At 40.6% G+C, this 24,596-nt stretch overlaps 1 long non-coding RNA gene across 3 annotated transcripts in view; it reads right to left on the minus strand.

The window, feature by feature from the left end:
- The window catches only part of LOC123614277 (uncharacterized), a 74,416-nt gene that overhangs the window by 33,666 nt on the left and 16,154 nt on the right, over window positions 1-24,596 (minus strand). For 2 of the 3 annotated variants that reach the window (XR_012509159.1, XR_012509160.1), the window contains exon 2: window positions 6,254-6,374. The exons of the other annotated variant lie outside the window; for it this stretch is intronic. This is a non-coding gene — a long non-coding RNA (uncharacterized LOC123614277). The remainder of the gene's footprint in view (window positions 1-6,253; window positions 6,375-24,596) is intronic. 3 annotated transcript variants of the gene reach the window in all.

Raw genomic sequence — 24,596 nt, forward strand, 5'->3', positions numbered from 1 at the left:
CTCCTTTATCCAGTCATCTGTCAGTGGACATTTAGGTTGCTTCCATGTCTTGACTATTGTAAATAGTGCTGCTATGAACATTGGGGTGCATGTATCTTTTTGAATTAGAGTTTTCTCCAGATATATGCCCAGGAATGGGATTGCTGGAGCATATGGTAACTCTGTTTTTAGTTTTTTAGGGAATTTAGAATCTTTAATAGGGAAAGAAAAGAAAGCTGCAAACTGTTAGACATGCACCAGGTGCTTGAGAAAATAGGATATTTGATTATTTTAGAGAAAAGATGGATATGATCAGAGATCCTAAAGAGGAATTTGTCACAAGAGGGCTCAGGTATTTTAAAAGTATGAAATTTTAGGTATATAGTCCTAGATATCCTGTCCTTTGTTGGAGGAAGGTAGAGACATTTAAAGTAATAAATAAGATTGCATAAAATCTCTCTGATTAGCTCAAACTTAAAACTATACATTAAAAAAAAAAAGAATAGACATAGACACATAAAACCTGTAATGAATACTTACAAGTATAGGCTTTGTAGAAACAGTATCTGTTTTCCTTAATTCTGTATCTGTAAAAATTATGTCAGAAGACTAAAAGCCTCCATAAGTAGCCCACAAACTAAGAGCAATGAGAGCTTGTGTAACATGGCACAATCTCAACACAGAGTAGAGAGAAGACACCTCCACTTTTGTTTCCATATTTTCCATTATAAAGAATGATCCTAATATTCAAGTTGGAATAAACAAGTTAAATACGGCAATAAAAGGGAATGACCCTTAAAGTCAATGAGAAGATAGTAGGAAGCCATCCAGATGTTTTTCAGTGTGTAATTCAAAACCAGTTCAAAAGGACAGACTAGGCACATGTTTGACTTCCTCTCTACCAGACCCCACTGAAATAGAATAAAGATATACAAATGTAACCCACATAAATGCCCAGTTCCTAAATTATCACCTCAACATGGTTTCTTGTTCAAAAAAAATTTTTTTGACATGTAAGTAAGATAGTGGGGAATGCATTCTTAATTAACAGTGAACATCTGTAACATTCTCTTTTTCTATCACCTCTTTTATCTATCTCCTCCACCTACAGCAGCATCTACCCTATTTCTCTCAGTCTCCCATCTTTCTGCACCTTCTCTCTCTCTCTCCCACCCCTGTGTGTGTGTGTGTCTCAACTTTCACACACGCCGGCTCCCTCAGCTTCCTGTCTGTCTTCCATTCCCAGCATCCCTGCTGTAATATCTCACCACTCTAAGGAGCAGCTGGAGTGTCAGTTCTTCCCTGTGAGCTGCATCAGATCCACTCAAGAATTTCTAAAAGATCTAATGTTTCTCTACTTTTCCCCTTAAAGTAGAAATGTGTGGAGTTCCCTAGAAAGTGTAATTTTCTCACAATAACAAATTTTCAAATCTTTATAGAGAATTTCTGATTACCAATATGCTCACTACCCTAAAAAGAATAAATCTATAGATGTGATGAAGTTAAGACAAGGCGGCATCAGACAAATGCCTTTGACAGGCTTTTTGATGGGATGTGAGTCGAATCATACAGGCAGCCAGAGTTGGGAAACAAAAAAAAAACTAATGAACAAACAAAAATTCCAGAAACCTAGAATTACAGAGGTAGTAGAAGCAGAGGCAGAGCCATTCTTCTTCACAGAATCAAGAGAGGCCCAACTCAAAGTCGGCAAGTAGAGGATGCATTGCTGGATCTGGGGCAGTAATCAGGTAAGAAGACAGTGAGATGCATTTCTGTCCCTGTCACGTAAAAGCAAACTGCTCTGCTGGTCTTCGCTACTCAGTTTAAGGAAACAAAGTATTTTCCAGACCAACAGCTGCATACGAGGTGTGAGGAGCTGTGCTGATTTATTCCAGCAAAGAGAAAATATTAGGAACAACAGAAGAAATAAAACGCATCACCTAATTAAGTTTATAATAAGCTACTCTCATTATCCAGGATAGATCTGTCTTCTGCACAGGCCAAATGGACAAGACAAGTGAAGAAGTAACAGGCATGCCTTGTTTCATTGCATTTCACTTTACTCTGCTTCACAGATTACTTTTTTTTTTTTTTTTTTACAAATTAAAGGCTGTGGTAACCCTGCATCAAGCAAGTCTATGACACCATTTTTTTCCCCAACAGCATTTACTCACTTCTTGTCTCTGTGTCACATTTTGGTAATTCTCACAATATTTCAAACTCTCTCATTATCACTGTATTTGCTGTGGTGATCTATGAACAGTGATCTTTGATGTTACTATTATAACTCATTGAAGGCGCAGATGATTAGCATTTTTCAGCAATAAAATATTCTTAAATTCAGGCATGCACATCTTAAAAACATATTGCTAGTGCACACTTCATAGACAGTACAGTGTAAACGTAACTTTTACACTGGGAAACCAAAAACTTCACGTGACTGGCTTTACTGCAGTGGTCTGGAACCAAACCTGCAATACCTCTGAGGTTTGCCTGTAGGAATCACCACCCATGCATCTTTCAAGTCTTTGATGGTAACATTAATCTCTGCAGTTCCCCTAGGATTCAATATTGCTTTTGGTTTACAAATTTGTCCATTCTATTGTAACAAACCTTAAACCGCACGTCAGAGTGAATATTTGCTAGTTTCTTAATATGTCTATTCCAACTATCCATTTAGGTCCTGGGCAAATAACCACAAGACACAACTGTGGATCCAGTGGGCCCACTGTGATGGAGACTTGGGGCAAAACTCCACTTACCACCTACATTTGTCAAAATGGTCTATGTTATGCAACAATAACAAATAACCACAGGAATCGGTGCCTTACAAAAACAAATCATAATTTCTTATTCATTTTACAAGCTATCATTAGTTAGATATGGCTCTACCCTACAGTGTCTTCACTCCAGGCTAGTAGCTGCTGTCTGGAGCATTGCCTGTCTTGTAAGGGAGGGAAAAGAAACATGGAAAAGCATTAAAAAAATGTGACTAACAAATTTCTTCTGTACAGCACAGGGAACTATATTCAATATCTAGTAATAACCTTTAAAGAAAAAGAATATGAAAACGAATATAGGTATATATGTGCATGACTAGGATATTATGCTGTACACAGAAACTGACACATTATAACTGACTACACTTCAATTTAAAAAAAAAAGTGTCTTAAATCTTTTGCCCCAAATGACATATGTCATTACTGCCCGCATTTCATAGTCAAAGCAAATCACATGCCACTCTGCGGTTCAACATATAATTCCGCCATCTTGAAGGCACTGCAGGGAGAGAAAATGGAATATTTGGCAAAAGTAATAAAATCTACATCATCATCAGACCTGCATGGACTTCTACCCTAACTGTGGACCATTCTGGCATTTTGGAACCCTAGAAAATAGTGTCAGCTCAGAGGCAGTATATAGTAATCCCAGAAAAGTCTGGACATTTTTCTGTAGAAGATTTACAATATACAGCTGTAGCAATGTCACAGGTTTCTTCCTCCAGAAGACAGGCTTTTCCTACTGTTCAAAGAGTTCCAGATTTGAGAACTGGCTCAGGTCTGGAAATAGGATGAATAGCATTAACTCTCCATTGTGATTAAAATTAAGCCTCTACTCACAGACCTAGAACTTTTACATTTTATATATAAAGTAAAACCTTGTTACATAAAAGTAAAACTGCCCATCTATTTCAGTCTTAGGGACACCATGATCACTTGGCCATATTCAAAAATGTCTGTAATTAAACCATTCTGATTATCACTAGTCAGTCTTGTCTTGGCAGTATCTACTTGGTCTGTGATTCTGAGATCCGTCATCCACTTTGAAATCAAAGAGCCCATTTCTATGTCAGCATCTTCAGCTGTCAGCCCCAGTCTTTAATGACAGAGAGCAGAGAGCTTTCCAAGAAAGCTGGGGCTCCTGTGGCCAATGCCTTTCCCCAAGTTTTGATAGAGGCAGTATCCTCTGATAGGATGTATTATTTTACTAAGGCTGTCATAACAAAATACCACTGATAGGGTGACTTAAACAACAGAAATTCACTTCCTATTGTTCTGGAGGGTGGAAGTTCAAGATCAAGGTGTTGGCAGGTTTCATTTCTCCTGTGGCCCCTCTCCTTGCCTTGCAGATGGCTGCCTTCTCCCTGTGTCCTCATGTTGTCTTTACTCTGTGCCAGTCTTCCCTGGTGTCTCTTCCTCTTTTTCTAAGGGCATCAGTCATGTTGGATTAGGGCTCCACCCTTATGACCCCATTTAACCTTAACTGCCTCTTTAAAGAACTTGTCTCCAAATAGAGTCGCATAGGGAGTAAGGGCTTCCCCATATGAATTTTGGGGTGATACGATTCAGACCATAACACACTCTTTGCTAATTTTAACTTTCATATAGTAGATCTCATAAAACAGTGAATTCACTTGTTTTGCAATTCTTTAGTGCGTAAAAGAGCAAAATTTTAGTCTGGTGTTTGGTTACGTTGGTCCTGTAATTCTAAAAGAAGTTATTTTGCGGAAGTCACAGTAGCACTCTGATTTTCTGACAGTGTCTTAAGTAGACATTTTAGAATCTTGAGGTCATCACTTCTTTCTGTAATCTCTCCAGTGCACTGAGAAATATTTAATCTACCTCACACGCCCTGTAGTTCTCACTCCAACAATATCCACATATTACAGCAATCCCTTGGTCTCCCAAAACTGTACCCTTAATATTAGGCACTTCATTCTATGCAATACAGGTAATTTATGTAACTTTTTTGTCATTAATCAATATCACTACTAAGTAGGTCACCACTACTTCAAATATAGCAACTCCGATAACAAAGCCTACATTCCTATTTTCAAAGATCTTGTTCTTGGAACCACCCTTGGTAAGTGTTCAGCCTGGAAAAAAAATCTGTTATAGGTAGTCTAAGCAGGAAGTGATCTAATACAGTGATCTCATATTGTTGAAAGGTCTAGAGAAGTGGGTAGGAGCTGCCCATCAATCAGGAAATCACATAAAGATGCTGGTAAAGCAACCGTGGCTAGGTCTAAAGTGAATGTGAGAAAGCCACTTGCAGAAGCTCACATTAATCTATCACTATTTCTTATGAAAGAAGAATAAACTCTATCTCACTTCCTCCTTTCAAATCCTTTACGAGTACTTTCATTAGCTTACTCTAAACAAGAACGTTGCTGACAAAGAATTCTGGGAAACGTAGTTCCCAGAATTCCCGTGTCTACATACAGGAGGAGGCTGACCATGAACAGTACTGAATGCCAACAGACATATACCTGGCATGCATCTCTTTCCAGAAGCTTTTGGAGGATATGCCCCACAAAAATGAAAGATTAAGCCGCAAAGCAGAAGATCATGAGATCCTAGATACTGAGAATTCAGGACATAAGAAAGGCAAAAGAATTTTCCAAGATGATAGGAACAGGAGGTCCTAGGATGACAGCTGTGTCAGCTGACTATAGAGCAGCCAGCCCAGATTAGAATAGGAGGAAACAGGAATTTAAGAAAGGACTCCAAGGAAAACAAATGGAACTGATAGAATAGTTTGTCTATGTTCAGAGGATTTTTATAGTTCCACTGGAGAGATAAGGAAGATTAGGTATAGATAAAGGTACTAAAAAACCCCTAAAAAAATAAAAAGCAAGCAATAATTAACTCTAGGGAAAAAATTTTAAAGTACACTACTTGGTTTAATGAACAATGTTTATAGTCATAACACTATTAACACTAAATATTAGTTTAACCAAAATTGAATACATAATTATTTCAGAAGGAGGGGAAGGAAGGAAACTAAAAGTAGTAATGTAAAAAAGTTAAATTCTTACCATCAGTGATAAGACATATAGGTTAGTTCTAAAATGGATAAATCTATAAATAGTAATATGACCATATTAAGTTTAGAGCTGGAGGTAAATATGAGAATAAATAGCTAAAAGATGTAAAAGTGCCTGATTCTAGGAAGTGGTTAGTTGGAGATGGGGAGGGATAGAAAAGGGGCCTGCCACTTTCTGTTAAGAACCTCACAGAATTATTTGATTGTTAAAACTATCTATATACATGCAATAGTTCGTTATAAAATACAATAACTCTTTTTAAAAGATTAAATGGGAGATAAAGAGATGGAGACACAAGATGTAGCCCAATGCCTCTCAAATTTAATATATGTATTATTTGTATATATAATATATATATATATATACACACACACACACACACATATACATATACATATACATATACATATACATATACATATACATATACATATATACACAAATTACCTGGGAATCATGTCAAAGTGCAAATGCTGCTTCAGTAGATCTGGGGTGGAATCTGAGAGTCTACAGTCTTTCAAGCTCCTGGTTCATGGACCATACTTTGAGTAACAAAACTATTTCTTGTCTTAGGGAAAGGGAGAGAGAAATAATTAGAGGGATACCAAGGATAAAATGAGGTTTTAATCATGAGATACCATATTGTACCACTGTTACCTTCTTTCTATTCTATCTTTTCCGCCTGAAAAATCTACTCATTCTTTAACATCTAATTCATATAACATCTCCTCTGTGAAACTTCCCTGATCTTTTTCCCCTCTCCCAGTCTCAAGAAAAATTAATTATTTCACAGTTTGGGAGCTCCCCCCAAAATCTATGCCTATAGGAGTATCTATCTCATTGTATTGTTATAGTTGGTGTCTTGCCTGCTTCCTGCACTAAGTTGTGGGGACATAAATCATGATTTTCCCCCCAAATCTTGTAATCCTTGAATTTAGCACATGTATTGGAAATTTCAGAGTTTAAATAACTGCTTAGAAGAAACAAATCACTCAGGAATGAATATAGTAACAAATTATAGTCATTGGAACTGTTTGGAAGACAGATGCATGCTCACTTGGCGACATTAGATTTCTTTATTTTGTAGGAAACTGATAACCCTATAACTCCCCTCCTAAGATTCCATGATTCTATGTCCTGGATGTTATGAAATAATAATAATATGAATATATGAAATATTTCAATGGAGATAGGTTATCATGCATTCATTAATTTATTCTGGGGAATATTATTAGCTTTTAACATATATGATTATAATTGATAACCTAAGTAATAGGAAAAGTATCCCTTAATATAGTAGAAAAATCCTTTAGTGGCAAAAAATACCCTTTAATAGAACAGAAATAGGAACCTACACAAGGTTTTAACTGTCAGGGTCACTTTGGTAAGATTCAGATCCCACAAACAAAACTGACTTCAACTTGGCAGCTTCTGCACCCTAAATTATAGGACTGAAATGAAAGTCAACACTCATTCTAATTAGGGTGATAAATGCTGTTAGCAATGAGCAAACGGGCCCAGAGAGGGCATACTGCCAAGCTGATTTTTAAATAGCAAGAAGTTCATTAAAATGATAAGGAAAGAGCAGTAAGGGACTGACACACAGTTCCAGCTTGTCCTGGGAGGCGGGAAGTGCCAGCCCTGGGCTGGATGTATCATTCCAGATCCTGAATTTAAGGCTATAGATGTCTGCTGATGCAGGATCTAATGAAAAAAAAAAAAAAAGAAAAAAAATAAAGTAATAAGGGGAAGGAGCTAGGACAGCTGATGATCTGTCATCTGCCAAAATTTAGGTCTTCAGTTTGCACTTCAGGTCTGGAAGGGAACTTACAGATCAGTTACTCGTCAGTGGTACTTGCACCTGGATGCACATTAGAATTACCTGGATACTTAAAAAAAAAAAAAAAAAAAAAAAAAAAGACTGACCCTTAAGTCCCATAACTGGGGATTCTCATTACTGGGTCCTGGCTTGAGTCTAGGACTCAGGGTCATTAATTTGCTTGAGATCACCCCGTTTTTAGTTAGTTGCAGACTAGAGATGATCATCGTTGGTTTCCAGGTCTGCATCTGCTCTCTGCTATCCAGCTTCTGTTGTAACCACCTCCTGATATGCTACAGATACAATGGACAGCCATGCTCAGCATTTCTAGAACATCTTTCATGGTGAGATCAAAAGCATACTCAAAACCACGTGGCTCAGTCCAACTGGAGAGACCATGCGAAAAGAGCTTATTTCTATTGGGTAGAATCTTGTCTCTTCATTCACATTACAGGCCAATCTTGCAGAAGCCAGGGAGTTCTGATTACAGTCTGGGCAAAGAAATAATAATTCTATAATTCCTGATTGGCCTGTTTCATCCTGCAACCAAACAGCTGTTGTCTGCTTGCAGAGTGTGCACACACGGACCATAACTCACACTCAGCTGTAAGCAGACAGTTCTCTCCAGCCGTTTGCAGCTGCTCCTAAAATCCAGAATGATTTTATCATGATTAATGGCACTTACCTATAAATATCAATACTTCATTATATCTAACCCTGGTACACACCTTGACAATTACATTATAAAGAAATCTGGTTGGCCAGTCATTTTAAAATATGTTGCAAATGGACAAAAAGGCATCATGGTATCTACGTCCCATCATGTTACCATTACTGTGACATGGAACTTGCCTCCCACTCCAGCATCAGACAGCTTCTTGCTGCACCTGATCTACCCAGCCAGGGAGACAGATGTCAGAAAAGCCACATATGCAAAATTCACTACAATCTTATGTTTGCTTTTTAGTATATTTTTAAAAAATACTGACCCAGTAAGAGGTCAAGAATTTAAGGCTTCTCTTGGCTTTGAAGCATTTTTGAGATAAGTAATTTTCATATTCTGATATGGTATCAGAATCACCTGGGGAGTGAGAGCTGGGAATTTGTATTTTTAAAAATTGATTTATTACTAGACTTTATTATTTAGATCAGTTCTACATTTATAGAAATTAAGGTGATAATACAGAGAGTTACCATATACATGCGCTCCCCCCCACAAAGAGTTTCCCCTATTAACATCTTACACTAGAATGGTACCTTTGTTACAATTAAGGAACCAATATTGATATGTTATTATTAACCAACTTCTGTAGCTTATTCGGATTTCCTTTGTTTGTACCCAATGCCCTTCTTCTATTCCAGGATACCACATTATGCATGTAGCTGTCAAGTGTCCTGAGGCTCCTCTTAGCTGGACAGTTTCTCAGACTTGTTTTTGATGCCCTTGACAGTTCTGAGGCAAATGAGTCAGGTGTTTTGTAGGAAGGCTGTCTATTGGAATTTGTCTGATTTTCTCATGATTATACCGTGGGTTCTGAGTTTTGGGGAGGGGGATCTGAGGTAAAGTTCCACTTTCATCACAACATATCAAGGGTACATACCATCAACATGATTGGGGACTGTTGTTGACCTTGGTCATTGACTGAGATAGTGTGTTTCTCCAGTGAAAAGTTACTTTCTCCCCTTTCCACGTTGCTCTCTTTGGAAGGAAGTCACTTTGTACAGCCATAAGTAAGGAGTATGCTGCCCCTCCTTTAGGATGGAGGATCTCATGATCTATTTGGAATCTGTCTGGATGGGGAATTTATCTCTTCCCAATTCATTAGTGCACTGATATAAATTATACCATGGATATTTATTTTAATTTATTTTATATGTTGCATTATCATCTAAAGCTACTTTATTTTGTTGCTAAAATGTTCAAGCTTTGGCCACTGGGAGTTCTTTTAGTTGGCTTCTGTGCACATTTGACATACCCCTTTAGTGTATGTGTGCATGTGTGTGTGTGTGGGCATGTATATATCTATAAATATTTCCATATTAACCATCCACATTAACATGAGTTTTTACCAAAGCCTCACATTCTAGCCCATTACCATATGGATGATCCTCTCGCTTTTCTGAAGTCTCCCACTCCAACAGGAAAAAACTTGATTCCTGCTGCGCACCATCCATTCACTAAGTTGTTTGGTCCCAGCACACATGTACAGCAGTATCAGGATTATTAATGCTTATGTCCATGAGAAACAGCTTTTTTGACTAGAGTCCAGCATTATGTTCACACCCTCTGGCCTTTGGTCTTACAGACTCCACTCATTTCCAAAGCCACTTATTCCTTCAAAGAGAGTGTTTTATACACTTGTAACATAGTTAAATTCTCTCATCACAATCTACAATCTTTCTTGGAATCCCCTGACTTCCTAAATAATTTTTTTCATTTGCACATATTAAGGTTCACTTTTTTCCCCCAAATTTATTGTCTTTTTAAAAAATTTTTTTTTAAATTAAAGTATAGTCAGTTTACAATGCTGTGTCAATTTCTGGTGTGCAGCATAGTGTTTCAGTCATATATATATATATACATATATTTCTTTTCATGTTCTTTTTCATTATAGGTTACTGCAAGATACTGAAGTGGTGTATAGAAGCCTTTTCAAACTGGCTTCTTTCACTCAGCAATATACATTTAGTTTCTCCCTGTCTTTTCATAGCTTGACAGCACATTTCTTTTTATTGCTGAGTAATAAATACTCCACTGTATGGATGTACCACAGTTTGTTTATCCATTCACTTGTTAAAAGACTTGCTTCCAGTTTTTGGCAATTATAATTAAAACTGCTGTGAACCTTTTTGTGAAAGTTTTTGCATGCACATAAATTTTCAACTCAATTCAGCCAATACCTAGGAGTGTGATCACTAAATCATACGGTAAGACTGAATTTAGCTTTGTAAGAAGCTGCCAGACTGTCTTCCAAAGTGACTGTTCATCTCGCACTCCCATCAGCAATGAATGAGAGTCCCTGACGCTCTGCATTCTCACTGGCATTTGATATTGCCAGGGTTTTGAATTTTAACAGTTCTAACAGGTCTGCAGTGATATCTCACGGCTGTTTTATTTTGCAGTTCCCTGATGGAGAGTGATGCTGACGCTGAGCATCTTTGCACACGCTTCTTGGCCTGCTGTGTGTCTTCTTAGGCAGCATCTGGGTTTGTGCACTTTTGAATGAGCCTTTTCAGTGATTCTGGTGAAGACCAGCGTTAGAGGGCCATCAGCCCAGACCACGGTCTGCCCCTCGCCTCTACTTAATTCTTTGTCTCCATTGCAGTCACCCTAGATGGCAACAAGGACATTCTTCCTTTTGCCTGATTTCACCACCAAACATTTTTTAATCTGTGAAATTTCACCTATTCATTGACAATCTATTTAAATAGAAAAGTGATCTCTACCCAAAGGCCTGAGATGGAGGTAAATGTGAAGGTGCCGGAGTCTGAGGATGGGCTCTTGGCTTATACTTGCTGCTTAGAGACACACTCATTTCTGTACTTTGATGAATATATACCCCAGGGAAGTGTGATTCCATGGGCCACAGTCACCTGGTCCACCTGTCCAGGTGGGGGTATCTGTGCCACAGCTGTCAGTCCACCATTCAGAACACAAGCGCTTTCTATGGAAGTGTAATAGAATACGTAAGTCCACTGGTAAACGGTATGACACACAATTGAGAATAAGGCTTAAAACTTAAGTATAAGCAGATAGCTCCTCTTCCCACACTATAAACATCAGTTCTTAAACCATGACCACTGAATCCAACACTGTTTCTATCTTTCATTTGAAGAAGAAACTTTCCACTTCCTCTGAAGTCTAAAGTCAGGTCCTGTGTGCCCCAAACTTCCCGGAGACTCCTCATTTTGTACCGTGTTCTCAGGAGTGTCAGAGAGCACCCTCGTTTTCACAGAGAAGGGGTCCTTCACCTCCACACCTCTCCTAATCAATGGCAGGGTGCTCTTTTTTCTGCCCAGGTCCTCTCAGAAATGCTTAATAGTTTGTAACGTATTTTCTGTTTACTCTCTTTAAAAGGTCAGAACAGACCAAAATAATAACAGTAACTTGAAAAATAAAAATAATTATGCATTCCTAAACACCTGCAGATGTCGCCAATTGCCTTCTCCTTGCACCCCCCCCCCAAACAGGGAGGCTTTGCGTCCTTGGAGACCAAGTTCCTGCTCTTCCAGTCACCATCCCCCATGTTGTGCAGCTCTGGGAAGATATGAGCGTTTTTGCATCTAGTTCCTAAAAATTATCTAGTAATTAGCCCTACTACCTTCTCCTAAAGCCACCCCTAGCTTTTGGCTAGTTATTCCTTAAAACCGCTTTTTTTTTTTTTTTTGATCTCTCCAAAATTTTCAAACATGTTTACAGTCAAGTCATTTTTCAAGGGTTATATTGTAGTTTCTTTCCAAGGCCTTAAAGAATCCAGCAATGGAAGACGACGTTATCGCTACTGCCTCTCCTAAAGGACGTAAGCCACCTTCTTTCTGTGCTCATTGTCGTCTGCCTTGGTTTCCGTGGAAAGCCATTTGAGCAGGAACTGCATTTACGTGTATGCTCTGTGTTACGTGTTCAGTTGGGGTTTGTTGCTCAAAAAGTGTACCTGTCAAATTATGGCAATTGGTTATTTTTGGCTACATGCTGACTTAAGCTGTGACCTTCCTGAAGTCGCATAGATTTCTCTGTTTTTCAAGTTTCTCCTGTAAAAATACTGACCTACATAAACAGAAACGCTGTGAGGATTAACTAATAGATCGTTCTCAAAATGTCAGGGTCTATAAACATTGTTATTAATGTGTTAAGCTATAAATATATACAACGAAGGATTATTGATTTAAGGGGAAAAAAAAAACCTGCCAGCTTAATAGTTTAATATTATCTCCTATATTTCTCAAATACAATGTTACAGTAAAAAAAAAAAAAAAAAAGACTAACACTTGGTTTTGCCCAAGACAAGGTCAATATATACCAAGGAATTTTTTTCAGGTTTCTTTTTTTAATTATCTTTAATATTCACATCGAAGAATTTTCTAGAATCTAAGACTAGAAAGAGATCATAAAGATCGTGATGATATCAAACCTCCTGTCCAGAGTAGGGCTATAATGTTCTTAAATCATTTAAAGACCTGATCATTCAACCTCTCGGTAAACTCTAGAAGAGCACCCCATGTCATATGGTGACCCTTTCAAATGTGGTGGAAGCTAATTGTTAGACACGTCTTCCTTTAAACCAAGATGAAATCATCTTCCTCTGAATTGCTACTCTTTGGCCTGCCTTCTGGAGCTAAACACATCTAATCACTCCTCTATAGGACAGCCTTTCAACTCCTCGATGACAGTTGTCAGGGCCACTCAGAGGTTTTCCTTCTCCCAGTTTCTTCTTTCATTCCTAACGTGACATGATTTCCTGAGCTGGGCTCCTTCTGATTTCCCCTCTCAAGACATGCCCCAGTTTCTCCTGGTGCATTTCAAATGTAGTACCGAGGACTGACGACAGAATTTCCTAGAAGTAGCTTCCCAGTGGGAACTAAGGCTGGGGCCTGCCTCCCTTCCCTGTCCTGGCTCCCGCACCAGCGCCCAGCTGCAGGCAATGGTAAGATGCTCTGCACCTGGGCCTCCTTTGCAGGTGCCACTCAAACCCACCCCCCACCTCCAGCTCCTGGAGGCCCCCGCCAGCCTCAGCATTGAAACCTCTTTATTCCGAAGGACTCCTTGCTCAGCCTGACTGCACGATGGAAATCCCTGGGGGCCTTTAAAATCTACTGATGCTGCTGCCCCACTGATGCTGCTGTCAGAGATGCTGAGAGAACCAGACTAGTGTAGGACCTGAGAGTGGTGCTTTTGAAAAGCTCCCCAGGGAGTTCTCATGTGCCGCCAGGGTTAAAAATCACTGAGGAAATCTGGATCCTTTCTAAGGCTGCTCCTTCCTATGTGAAGATGCTTTAGCTCCTGGACCCCACTTACCATTCCGCAGGTGATTCCCCAGTTACACTCCGCCCTACTCCCAGGCCACTACTGTAGGCACTTGGTGTTGAGTGCCGAATGAACAAGTGACCCCATGGTCCTTTGAGACTCACACCCTCTGAAGATGATGACTTGTTCTCTTCTTCATCCCTGCGATATGCCAATCTCTTGTCAACTCCCTCATATTCACCATGAACTTGGGTTTATCATTTTTCTCACCATCTTGTCATCTGCTAGGGGACCAATGCCCACACTGACTGTGTTTCTACATATGGCCCCCACTTCCTTGATCTCAACTCAGGGGACTTCCACTCCACTCGCTGTCAACTACGCACTGGCAAGTCCACACTCAGACCTTGTCCTCATTCAGAACAGCTCGCTCTCTGAAATTTTAAACCCCACAGTCCTATTCCAACTATTCTCTGCCCAGTTACCATGCTTTCTGACTCCTTTCCCCAATCTCTCTTTACTTTCACAGCCAAGCTTCAAAAAAAGCATAGTTTTATAGGCAAAACATTCTGTGACATAAATCTGAGCAATGCTCTCCTAGGGCAGTCTACCCAGGCAATGCAAATAAAAGCAAAAATTAACAAATAGGACCTAATTAAACTTATAAGCTTTTGCACAGCAAAGGAAACCATAAGCAAAAGAAAAAGGCAACCTATGGAATGGGAGAAAATATTTGCAAATGATGAGACTGACAAAGGTTTAATTTTCAGAATACATAAACAGCTCATACAACTTAATAACAATAAAAACAAACAACCCATTCCAAAAATGGGCAGAAGACCTAAACAAGCAATTCTCCAATGAATACATACAAATGGCCAATAGGCACATGAAAAAATGCTCAATATCACTAATTATCAGAGAAATGCAAATCAAAACTACAATGAGGTATCACCTCACACCAGTCAGAATGGCCATCATTCAGAAGGCCACAAACAATAAATGCTGGAGAGGGTGTGGAGACAAGGGAACCCTCCTACACTGCTGGTGGGAATGTAGTTTGGTGCAGCCATTATGGAAAACAGTATGGAGATTCTTCAAAAAACTAAAAATAGACTTACCATATTATCCAGCAATCCCACTCCTGGGCATTTATCTGGAGAAAACTAAAATTTGATGCACCCCAATATTCATAGCAGCACTATTTACAATAGCCAAGACATGGAAACAGTCCATTGACAGATAACTGGATAAAGAAGTTGTGGTATATTTATACAATGGAATACTACTCAGCCATAAAAAAAGAATAAAATAATGCCTTTGCAGCAACAGGGATGGACCTAGAGATCATCATTCTAAGTGAAGGAAGCCAGAAGGAGAAAGAAAAATACCATATGATATCACTCATATGTGGGATCTTAAAAAAAAAAAAAAAGAGTAAGAAGGACACTATGAACTCCCTACAAAACAGAAATAGACTTACAGACATTGTAAACTTTCTTATGGTTACCAGGAAAAGGTAAATTTGGGAGTTTGAGATTTGCAAATGTTAGCCACTATATATAAAAATAGATTAAAAAAAAGTTTCTTCTGTATAGCACAGGGAACTACATTCAATATCTTGTAATAACCTTTAATGAAAAAATATGAAAATACATGTGTGTATATGTATGTATATATGCATGATTGGGGCATTGTGCTGTACACCAGAAATTGACACACTATAAGTGACTATACTTCAGTTTTTTTTAAAAAAAAGCATAGTTTTCACTCACCAATACCTGTTAACTCCCCAGCTCACTTCATTCTGGTTTCTCACCCCAACGTGTCACAGAAACTACTCTTTCCAGGGATACTTCTAAGTTTTCATCCACCTGCAGTATTTGGTATTTAGTGACGTTTCTCAGGGTTTGGTGCTTCTCTTTGAAAACCATTTCATCCTTCAGTTTTGTGAACCACACTCTCCAGTGTACCTGTTACTTCACGGACGACTCTCTTACATGTCCTTTGCAGGCTCCTCTTCTCCTGCCAGACTTTTTACGTTGCGGGTCCCTACGGCTCCAATCTGGTCTCTTAATCACCCTCACGCTCTTTTAATCATGCCCATTGCTTCAACTACTGCTTTTACACAGATGACTCCCAAAACGAATTCCCCAGACTAGAACTCTTTCCTGACGTGTGACCTGAATTTCAGTTCACTCCCTATCTCCAAAAGCAATATCCCAGAGTCTTCCCAGATTCAGTATATTCAAAGCAGAACTCCCCACTATCATAGGAGTCTAAGGCCAGAAGGAACTGCAGTGTCTGTCTGATTCAACCTCCAATCCCTCAGCCTTAAGAACTCTCTAAGGACACAAGCACTAGTGAGTAAGTGCTGGCTACCTTGTAGTTCATTCAGCTCAACAGCAGCCCAGCAAGAGCCCTTTGGGAAAACACACCCCAAACTGATTCCCCTCCCGGCTTTCCTATCTTAGCATGTGGCGCCATCTTCACCCCGGTGCCAAAGGCAAAAAAAAAAAAAAAAAAAAAAAAAAAGGATTCTGCTCGTTTCAGTCTTTTCTCTCAATTCTTCACCCAAGCAATTACCAAGTCCTGTCGATTCTGCCTCCCCAAGCTCTCTCATATTCATCTTCCTCAGCGCTTTATCCAAAAATATTGAGCGTCTCTTATCTTACAGGCACTGTTCTAGACTCTGGGGACACGGTGGTAATTAAGAAAGTCACAGCCCTGCCTTCACCATCTTCATACTCAGTCTCAGTCGGGATTCAGTCAGAAAAGCAGAACTCCGAGTGATAAGATTTGACTTGTTATAGGAGTTTGACTGTATGCAAAATGGCGAGCTGGTTAAAGAGTTTATGTGCAATCGTTGCCCCTTCATTTGGTGCTGGTTTGGAGTCAGCAGGACAGGCAGTTGGGAGGGAAGATGAACAGGAAGTGGGAAGAGCAAGGACCAACTGGAACCCACAAGGGTTAGTTGGAACCTAAGGGGAAACCTTGGGTGCCAGGCTCCCATCACCTCCAAGCCTTCACCCTCTATCAAGAATCTAAACCACACCTGGCCCAGCGGTTGGAGGAGCTAAAAGAGGAGATCGGTTGTAGTGGAAACAGTCGTCATCCCAGCTGCCGCCTCATGCAAAGGTGAACCCACAGATTCCCAGCTGTGTCTGGCTGTAGGAGTGCCCGATCCTACACCAACCTTCCATGTGAACACGGCCGCCGCTTCACTTTCCCCTTCCAAATCTTGCGAAAATTCCTCTTGAGGCCAGTCCTAACTGAGAACCACACAGGAAAGGGAATTCTGGGAGTCGAATTTCAGTTTAACTAAGCTGACCCAGTACAAAACCACCATGCAACCGTGTGGCTCCACCCACCTCTCATCCGTCCCATCCTAACCATCCTTCACAGTGTCTGCAGGAGACGGTTCTCACCTACAGCGCTGACCACGTTGCTACGTCAGCTGCAGCAATTCCCCACTCAGAGCCCCCATTGCTTGTTCTGCATGGATGACATTATCTGCTTTCCAGAATTTCAGTGGAGAAAGGGACAAAGACTAAACAAACAAACAGAAAGGATGCACTTATGCTCTGTCTTTAAGGGCTGAAAGGCAGGCTCCCTGGAGCCAGGTGACACTCTGTTTACAGAATTTAGTTACCTGGCCACACCTACCTTCAAGGGAGCTTAAGGCATAGTCTTTAATCCGAGTAGCTACGTCTATTGCTAATTGAAGAAGGAAGAAAACAAATATTGGGGGACAAGTAGCTTCCCCCACATGTGACATATATGATCCCTCATCACCTGCCCCTGCCTACTCCTCTAACTGCATTTCCTGGCCATCTACTCCTCATATTTTAATAGGAAAACTAGAATACTTGATGTTTCACCCAACACCCTACAAACTAGGACAGGTTCATGACTTTGCACATGATGTTCCCTTGCCTGGAATTCCCTCCTCCACTCACCTGCTGGGCAGACACCTATTTATCCTCCAAGACCTCATTGGTTGTTTGCCCACATGTGTTCCATCTCCTTAACCACCTCCTACTCTTTAGACAAACATTCATTAAAATAATTACATCATAGGACAATTGTTTGTTGCCACATCTGTCTCCCTTGTCTGAGTTCCTTAAATGTGGGGACTGTCTTTTTAGCCCTGAATCTCCACATTTTGGCCCAGTGTCCAGTGCATAAGACACAGGAAATGTTTGCACGACAAAGACTTGCAGAGCACAAGGGGCTGGTACTTTATTCAGTCCATATGCTGTGTTTCTGTGAATGCAGTCTCAAGTAGTTGGGGGCAGCAGCCAGCCACAGGCTTCTCCGGCTGTGGAGCTGCTACATTGCTTCTACTGTTTACTGAAGAGAGATCAAGGCAGAGGCTGGACAGAAAAAGAGCTTGCCTGAGGAGAGAAGTAATTGCTTCTTTATCTCTTAAACACAGTATTGAGGACAAGCACAGATGGCTCCCTCGCTCTCCCTGTGCCTTCAGGGAAAAAGACAAAATGTCACAAGTCTAGAGCCAAAATACTACAGGATGTCTAAGAAGGTTAGATGAGGGTCCCAGGAGACAAACTAAAAGGCAAAACGACAAACATCCCCCATCATTAAGACACAGTATTCTTAAGGCTACAATCTGATGGGGCGGGCAGCCAGCCCCACCGCCACCAGTGAATGCTTGCTGGCTTCTCTACGGCATCTCCCCGACAAACAGGAAGGCCTTTGAGACGCAACTTTGTCCCCACCCTCACCCCACCATATTTGCTGTTCTTTTGAAAGGGTATAAAGTCTCTTTGACACACAAACGCTCAGAGCATTAGGGAAAAACACTTCCTGGCAATTATTAGTATTACAGCTGTCATTACGTTTTGCTGAAAAGCAAATATTAAAGATACATTCAATAAAAGGTATTTTGAGAGAAAGCAGTTCTAAACTGTACAGTCCTAGTTCGTTATTCAGATTCTCTAGTAGCCGTGTGTGCATGCTTGTGCACGTGTGTGAAATTCTAAGCCTTGATTGCATTCTCTTATGGATCATTTAAAAGAAAAAAACCACAGGAGAGCGTCGCTTGCATTATTTTAGATGACTACCGACAGCCCTTGGCGAAGCCCCCAAGCTGCCGGTGTCGGTGTCCCTAGAGTGCCCCTTCACCTGGCAAATTCTACTTCCAGGTAGTCACCCTGAGGAAGCCATCAGTCATGTACACGAAGATGTTCCTAAAAGGATATGCCTCTCATCACTGGTCATAATAGTGAGAAAACTGGAAATAAGTGTCTCATCATACAGGATTAGCAAAATATACTGTGCGGTCATAAAATGATGCTGTAGACAAACATTTATCGTCATGGAAAGATTTTCATCAAGTTAAGTGAAAACATGAAGGTTACAAAAAGAATATTCTGTGTGATCTTATATTACAAGATACTTTGGCCGGGCACATGCTGGCCCAGACTCAGGAAGGTGGCAGAGTTGCCTCTTGTCCCCAACCCAATATGTCTGTTTGTGTTAAAGCTTGAGAGTTATTGAGGGTCTGACCACAATCTTTATGTACCTATAAATTAAGAAACAGAGAGTAAAGGCTTCTGAAAGACCTCAACTCCTTCTTTTATAAGATTCAAAGTTTTCATAAATTGTCTGATGGCTTGGGAGTGAGAAGGCCTGAGTTTGAATTTAGGAAAGAGTAGTGAGAATCCTAAAAGGAACTTACCATGTAGGTGGAAGAAATTAAGAGTAGTGGATTAGTCTTGGCATCAGGGCTGAGGCTCAGGAGAGCTGCCTCTGCCTCAGAACTGCTCCCCAACTCAGGTGCCCTTAACCCACGGGGCCCAGAGTGTATTTCTGTGGGGCACAAAGCTAAGGCAGAGAGAAGACAAGTAGTGCCTCTTCCCGGGGGGGTATCACTGCCGTCATGTGTGCCGGTGGTGGTGGATAACGGAGCAGGGCGATGGGGCCAGCAGGAGTGGGAGTCCAGCTGGCCAGACCTCCACCACCAAGCTAGCAGTGGCCACCCAGCTTGTCCCAGTGGTAGGGGCAAAAGCCACTTCACTACCGAAACTACAGAGGAAGCACCTAATCAGCGGGCTGACTATAAATTATACTCATATTTTCCACTGTGCAGAGGGTCAGTGCCACTAACCCCGCATTATTCAAGGGACAGCTGTAGCAGAAGGATCAGGACAATTCTTAGGAACAAATTTTCCCCACAGTAATTCCAGAAACACCAAGGAAGAAAGGAGCTGGGAAAAGCAGGGTTATTGCTAATTTGGCTAATGGGATCTGGAAGTCATCATCTGAGCCATCAATGTGAGGTTGGTGCTGAGCTGTCCGGAATGATGATGAATCTTTGTCCTGAATACACCTGTCCCCTATACTAATTACTCTGTCCAGAACAAGGTTTGATGCTTGGAATAACTGTATGTACTTTTAGTGTACAGAAAAAAGAATGGACTCTCAGGTGAACTGGTGGACTCCAGTGAAAATGAAATTAAAGGAATATTACAGATGGCTTTCAAATGTTCACTTTTAAGAAGTTCAAGAGAAACAAGGAAGAAAGTCAGCCCTATTAGAAGATAAAAGAGATCTGGTACTCCGAAGGTCTGCACTGGGACAAATGACCATGATTTGGAAATCATCCTGGTAGTCATCCAATCCCTTCCTTTTGCCAGCATCTTATGGGCTGGGATTCCATGCCCAAGTCCAAACACTTCCTTCTTCTTCAGGTACGTGAGGGTGGACCCTCTTGATAAAGGAGTAGGGAGCACAAAGAGATGGCTACAGCAGCACCTGCATGCCTGGGTTGGGGGTAGGTGTGTAAGGGGTGATCACACACCATACACCATAGAGGACCATCCTGGCCCATCAGAAGCACTTGCCAATACTACATGAGAGAGGCTGGCGAGCTTCTGGATATTCTCATCATCCTTGTTCTGAGTGCAGATTCTGACAAAGGACAGAAACAGCTTCCTGTCCTGAAGTTTTCACAACTGGGACATCTTGTTTAATTCTTGAAACCTTTTGATTTCAAGAGCTTTTAATCCCCAGAGAATGGAGGAAGAGACTTAGGAGGAAGAGACAAGCAAGGAGTAACGTTATGTCCTTTCTGAGTGTGACAGAACCAGTGTTCAGGGAAAAAGTATAAAACAGAGATGTGAGAACCTTGACCCTGAAAAATAACACCATAAGAAGAGTACTCTGCCTTAAGTCAACACCTGTTTAGAGACAGTGATTTATGACCTTGTCTCAGGGGTGATCGTATATACTTCATTGTCCAAATCAGGATAACTTGAGCATGAAAGGAGACTCTATTAATATCTATATCCAAATAACAGACATAAAACCAGGACTGTCTTAGACCAACCAGAGTGTATAGTCACCTAATTGTTTCTAAGTCCTGTAGCCCATAAGCTTCTATTGGGTAACTGCAGAAAATCAAGGCAAAAATTTCAAGGTAATGTGAACGACTGCATTCTGAATAGATGCACTGAAATAGATCTGTGTACCAAAGCCATAATAAGTCCAGGATACTCCAGACTAAATTCTAGGAAGCCAGTTGTTTTCAAGAACTGTTTTAAGCACTGGGTATTATCAAATGCATAGGACTTACTAGGATGTGGAAAAGATAGCATTCTTCATCTCAAAAGGGTCTAATTCAAAAGGACGGCCCAAGGGGTCTTGGAGCTACTGCTGTTTTCTAGAAATTGATGGTAAAGTGACATGAAAGTCTGTTTATATGACCTAATTTTGTTTGGCAAGACCTTGGAGGTTCATGAACATAACTGCTCTCCACCTAGGAGAGACGAGTGTATAGTTACACCATGACAAATACAAACCCTGCTAGGTCCTTAGTTAAAAAAAAACAAAAACAAAAACAAAAACAAACCAGACAGGAAATAATAGAATTGCAGCAGTGATGGAAATGACTCTACCACTGCTGTCAGCCCAGGTCCCCCAGTGATGGAGAATTAAACACCTTCTTCAAGTTCAGGGGTCTGAGCGGAAGTGACATGCTCAGAGCTGTGGCACTGTTGTGGAAAGGCAGACAAAAGCAACAGGAACTCCTAGAGGAACCCTGCTGCCCCAGCCCTCCTGGGAGTGCTGTGGGGAAAGATTCATGAGCATGCATTCGAAGCCTTGGCAAATCTCTAAATTTGAGTTTATGAGCTGGTATTTGCTGACACATCCTCCCCCAATCTTTTATTTTATATTCTCACATTATCTGGAGGGTTAGGAGCTGTGCTTTGTCCAAATAATTCAAAGGAGAAGAAGCCCAAGGTTTTTGCCAACGAGTCTATCCAAGATTGAAACTCAATATGCTTATCACAGATTCACTCTCCTGCTGCCAAAGTACTAATACAGCCGAGAGTCAGGAATGTACTGATGGAGTGCTCCTCTGGATGGAATGATAACCATCCCCTAATGTCTGAACTTATTACCAGTGTCAAACCGGGTATTACTGGAAGATGTCAGAACATATCTCAGGTAAAGGGTGAGAAAGGTGTTTCCACAAACACAAAGGGAAAGGAGAGTCCTGAAACTGCTTTAGGACTCTGCCAAGAATGTATGATGCCACAGCCGGGGGAGTGATTCTCCCTGCTTCGTGTTAGACAAGGTGAACTGTTGCCTCATGGAGGACATGCAAAGGGCCTCAGCACCACAAAGCACGGTCCAAGGGAGACAGATGGCAGTGGGAGACAGCCCCACAGCGGCAGGGGAGTACCTGCCCCGGGCTTGCTGGGCAGCTGCAGACTGGGCAGCAGACGGCACCCTGGGAAGTTATGTCCAGAGCATCAGAAGAAAATGGCATGAGGATGCTATAGACTAAATGCTGGTGCCCTCCCAAAATTCATATGTTGAAACCGAATCCCCAAAGGGATGGTATTTGGCGGTGGGGACTTTGAGAGGTGATTAGGTCATGAGGGCTTTGTGTTCTTATAAAAGAGACCCCAGAGAGCTCCCTAGCCCCTGGGCCATGTCAGAACACTGTAAAAAGACAACCATCCATGAACCAGAAAGTGAATCTGCCAGCACCTTGATCTTGGACTTCCCAGCCTCCAGAACTGTGAGAAATAAATTTCTGTTATTTAACATCTATAAAAAGCTCATACAACTCAACACCAAAAAAACAAACAACTCAATTGAAACATGGCAGAAGAACTGAATAGACATTTTTCCAAAGAGGAAATGCAGATGGCCAACAGGCACATGAAAGGATGCTCAACATTGCTAATCATCAGGGAAATGTAAATCAAAACCACAGTGAGATGTCAACTCACACCTGTCAGAATGCCCATCAACAAAAAGAACACAAGTAACAAATGTTGGCGAGGATGTGGAGAGAAGGGAACCCTCATACACTCTTGGTGGGAATGTAAATTACTGCAGCCACTGTGGAAAACAGAACGAAGTTTCTCCAAAATCTAAAACTAGAACTACCATATGACCCAGCAATTCCATTCCTGGGTATATATAAAAAAAAAAAACCCCAAAACACTAATATAAAAAGATATGTGTACCCCAATGTTCATATCAGCATTATTCATAATTGCCAAGGCATGGAAGCAACCTAAGTGTCCATCACCAGATGAATGGATGAAGAAGATATTGTATGTATGTATGTGTGTGTGTATGTGTATGTGTATGTGTATGTGTATGTGTGTATATATATATATACACATACACACACACATGGAATGGAATACTACTCAGCTATAAAAAAGAATGAAATTTTGCCATTTGCAGCAACATGGGTGGACTTGGAGGGTATTCCCCTAAGTGAAATAAGTCAGACAGAAAAACCACAAATACTGTAGGGTATCATTTATATGTGGAATCTACAAAATACAACAAACTAGTGAATAAAACAAACAAGAGGCAGACGTACCACTATTGAGAACAAACTAGTGGTTACCAGTGGGACGAGGGAAGTGGGGAAGGACAATACAGGGGTAGGAGGGAAAAGGGTTATTATGGAAGTTATGTGAAATCCACGTGTGTGAAATTTTTGAAAACTGTAAAATACTATACAATCTAAAGAATACTTTATAAAATTAAAAAAAATTTAAGAAATAAAAATAAACTCCTGTTGTCTTTGAGCCACCCAGCCTGTGGTGTCCTGTTACAACAGCCCAAGTGGACTAAGACTGGGGATGAGGCACCTGGGCTTTCTGGGTCGCAAACACTTGTGAGATGTTCCCCAAGGGCTCCGTAAACAGATAGAAGCTTCTTTCGAACAATGGAAATTCAGAAAGAGTAAGTGGGGTAAAATTTAAAATATTGTTCTGATGTGGCTTGGTTAATACAGGTTCTATAAATAAGACACTCTTTTTTTTTTTCTTTTTCCTCCAACTTGTGTAATTTTATGAATGATGTTTTTAGTTGCAGTTACTTTCAAAAGAATTCTGTTCTGATCACTTATTTTACCTCCTATTGCCAAAACAAAGGCAGAAATCCAAAACAGGTCATGCCCTGTTAATACAACTATCCCAAAGCTAGCAAGCGTAAGGACAAACACTTAAAGGTAAGATACAGAGAAAGCAAGAATTCTTTTTAAAACTTAGAGACATGATGTTTAAAATCAAATTTTGTTGTCTTTGTATGTGTCTAATCTTGATCATTTTATTCACTGATGCTTCAGAACAGTTTTATTCAGGAATCTTTTATCAAAGCAGTTTAGAGATACTAAATCTTTAGGAAGGTTAATTTCTCCCCAGAATGTCAGGTTTGGCAATTGATCAGATACTAATCTCTCAGTGAGGCCTCTCACCCTGTCCTCAGATGTGTCAGGAAATAGGATGTGCGTCTGAGTGAGAAGCAATGGTTCTTAAAGGGAAAGAAGACCTTCTCTTTGAATGTTGCCAGTTCAATATTAACAGTTCCGAAAGTTTTATCCAGAAATGGCTTTTTAGAACATGACTCGTAGTACATTGACTATTAAATGAAAGAGCAAAGCTGTGACTCTGGTCTCCTATCTCTTATTCCAATACCATTCCAAACCCCTCCACTGCTTTCCAGCACAG

This window comes from Camelus bactrianus, chromosome 9, assembly GCF_048773025.1.
Source record: "Camelus bactrianus isolate YW-2024 breed Bactrian camel chromosome 9, ASM4877302v1, whole genome shotgun sequence".
Lineage (NCBI taxonomy): Eukaryota > Metazoa > Chordata > Mammalia > Artiodactyla > Camelidae > Camelus > Camelus bactrianus.